The following is a 3,527-nucleotide window of genomic DNA, read 5'->3' as shown; positions in this document are numbered from 1 at the left end:
GCTCACTCAGAATTATCAAGATATTTCTTAAAGTGAGACTCCCTGAGGAGGGAACATTCTGGGTAAATTCCCACTAAATCAGAAAAGATCAGACTATCACCTCATTTGTACTCGACTCTATATATATCTACTAAGGTAGCCTGAAATCAGAGGTCAAATGATCTAACATATGTGACGTGCCTTCCACTGTGTCTGGCACAGTGTTATGTAAGATTGTGCTGGGAGTTTCAAGAAGCACTTAGACATATTCGGAGCCAAACAAGATTCAAAGTCAAAACGAGCAGGGGATATTCGTGCTGCAGAAACAACTATTAATAAAGTAAAAGAGATCAAACGGGGTGGTGATGTAGGGATGCCCAGCAGCGTCTGGCACATATTAGGGATGGACTATGTACCACGTCAGGCACCTACTGGATTTGAGTTCCAACTTCAAAACCCACATCTTCATCCCATGAACCAGATCATAGACTCACCTCCGTGCTGTCCTCCTGAAGCTGTTAATAGAGGATTTCGATTCAAAGGACCCTCACATTTACAGAGCACCTACTGTGTGCTCAGAATCTAGCTCAGTGCCTTTCTGACATCATCTCTTGCTAAATTTCGTCTCAGTGGTTGGGACCAATTTGGTTCTTTTCTTCACTGGTGTTTATTGGGCACTCATTGTACACCAGGTCACGTGCAAAAGACAGGGAGGTGACAGTGAGCAGGACAGCCTTGGTTCCTACCCTCACAAAGCCCACAGATGAAGGTGGCGGGGAAGGAGAGGGAAGCCTTTGCTGGTCTGTGTCCGGGGAACGGGGAGGAGAATGAAGCATCTAAGTTAAGGAGGAGAATGGAGCATCTAAGTTAAGGAGGTGCTCATTCTCAGGGGCGTGAGTGCGTGGAATCAGCACCTAAGAGTGAGTGTCTCCTTCGATCTGGCTCTGTGGGCACCTTGCTGGCCTCTCCCTAGTCCCAGCCCTGGGCTGGGGAGTTCTGCCCATGGAGGGAGGAACTAGCTCTCCTGGGAACAGCCCAGTATAGGCTGGGGCGGGGAAGCCATCTGGCTGCAGGGGGAGGTGGGAATGAGCAGGTCAGGGGTGGAGAGGCAGCGAGGTGAGGAGGGGGACAATCACTTACACATCAAACACACACGAGTCGCTCAGCAGCAAAAACTATTATTGCTCATAATAACAAAGGACCAAGTGTGCCTTACTGGGAGCGGGGGATGGTTTCTCACGGGCTCCCTGGCACTGAGGCTTGAGATCCTCTCCCACCTCACAGCCCAAGAACAGACAGCCCGAACCCTTCCCCCATCCTGTCAGTAACTGCAGAGGTGGGCCAGGGCAGGCAAAGGCTGGGAGGTGGGAAAGAATGGGCAGCCTGACTCCAGCCACAGAGGGGGTGGCCCCAGAAGGTGCCTGGGGTCGGGGAAATGGGCTCCCAATTACAACCTCAATCAGGCCTTGGACGGCTGCACTGTGGAAATGAGAGCCAGAGTAGGCTATTGCCTCTGGCACATAGAAAACTCCAGATCTATAACTTCCTGGAACTTAATTAGCTGCTAACTTCAAAGATGCATTGGGGTTTGTGTAATAGGCACCGGGCAGCTCAAGAACTGCAAAACCTGAGAGAAAAATGGGGCCGTCTGGCTCGGAAATAAAACGAGACAAAAGGCTTTCAACCCAGGGCTTCCTTGAACTGAGACCTGAGAAAAATAATCATAATTATGATAACTCTCTTTTATAGAGTGTTTACTGGGTGCCAAGCGCTCTACTAAGTGCTTCACATTCGAGCTCTTTTAATGTTCACATGTCTCCATGACACACAGGCGTTATTATCAGAAATGACAAGTGACCGTCCAGAGGTCACAGACATACACAGCTGTCTGACTTCAGAGTCCCAACTCCTACCCACTGTCTCTACTACATAGTCACTGCTCCAGAACCTGTGTGTGCTCAAGTCACTCACATCTTCCTAGGAAGAGGGTAGGTTTGGGGAACCAATGCTTGAAAATGACCTCCTCCCTCTGCCCCTGGACACACGTCCAGCTCGAGCCAGCTCGATGGAGGGTAGCATCCAGAGATGCTAAAAGCAGAGACAGGATCGGACCTGGCTCCTCCTCAGGCTTCCATCACAGGGAGTATATTAGCTAGGGTAAGTTCTCGGCGCTGCTGTAACAAATGGACTCTCAAACCTCAGTAGCTTCACGTAATAGAGGTTTATTTCCCACTTGCGTAAAGGGGTAAAGGCCACGGGCGTGGGGAGGGCTGTGTTCTGTTCCATGGAGTCATTCAGTGACCCAGACGCCTTGTGTCTGTGGCTATGCTGTCCTTCAGGGCCTCAGAGTTCTCCGTGAGATCCTCTACATCTGGCAGCAGATGGAAAAGGAACGTAGAACACTGCACAGGTGAGCCCTAGAAGTACTTCATCTCCAGATGTCCCTCACTTCTGGGTGTGCCTCACATCTAGGTGTACCTCATGTCCAGGTAAACCTCACTTCTGGCCATATTGGATTGGCCAGACTCAGTCCCATGGCTATGTCTTTGCAAAGGAGACTGGGAAGATAGGAGGAAAGGGCAATGACACTAACGTGCCACCAGGAGCGACATCCATCCATCCATCCATCCATCCAGCCATCCATCCATCCAGCCATTAAAAATGGAATGAGCTCTGCAGTCTGCTGGGCAGTCTTTCGGATAGAGCAATGAGTAAAAGAGACCATGACCTTGTCCCTGTAGAGTTTAGAGACCAGAGGGGAAAAGAAGCATAAAATCACAGCAATGACATACGTTTACTCTTACTAGAATTGTATTAAGTGCTACTAAGAAGCACAGGGTCCCAGGCAGCATGTAGCACTGGGGCCTAAGCAAGACTGAGAAATCCAGGGGGGCTTCCCCGAAGAAGTGGCTTTTACGCTGAGTCCTGAATGGATGAGGTCTAAGAGTTTTCGCCCCTAGCAGCAGCCCTGAACCAACAACGAGGGAGACAAAAATGCGTAAACACCCACGCTCTCCTGCCCTTCGGCTGACGCGACTCTGAGGCCGGCTCTACAACGTCTCCTGAAGTTCCCCAAGAGAACATCTGCAGTTGCCCACATGGAACCTGCTCGACGACTCACTGGTCATCAGCTTCCTTCCCTTCCCTCCCCGTTCTCACTCTCTTCCCGGTGTGTCCTGGGATCACTTCCCAAACAGACCACTTGCTCTGAGATCCTTCTCTCAGGCTCTGTTTGTAGAGAAACCCAAACCAAGAAAACAGGTTTACACCTAGCAGCGTATATGATTGGTGAGCTGTCTTCCTGGCAGTTCTGATTGGAAGATTACCTGGGGCCAGTGGTTAACACCACAGGCAAGATGCGCCTTCCGGGTTCCTTGCAAATCGACGAGGTACCACGCAGCAGCTCATGTAAAAGCACAGATCTGCCCAATCTTGTCTCACCCCGTTTCCCTCTCTGGGCCCAGACCTTGGGGTCCGGACCTTTGTGCAAAGAAACATCTGTTCTGCAGAGCAGCCAAGACCCTCCTCTCTCCAACCCCCACCCCCAC

Source organism: Pteropus alecto, unplaced genomic scaffold (genome assembly GCF_000325575.1).
Source record: "Pteropus alecto unplaced genomic scaffold, ASM32557v1 scaffold67, whole genome shotgun sequence".
Taxonomy (NCBI): domain Eukaryota; kingdom Metazoa; phylum Chordata; class Mammalia; order Chiroptera; family Pteropodidae; genus Pteropus; species Pteropus alecto.
Note: the sequence above shows the minus strand (reverse complement) of the source record.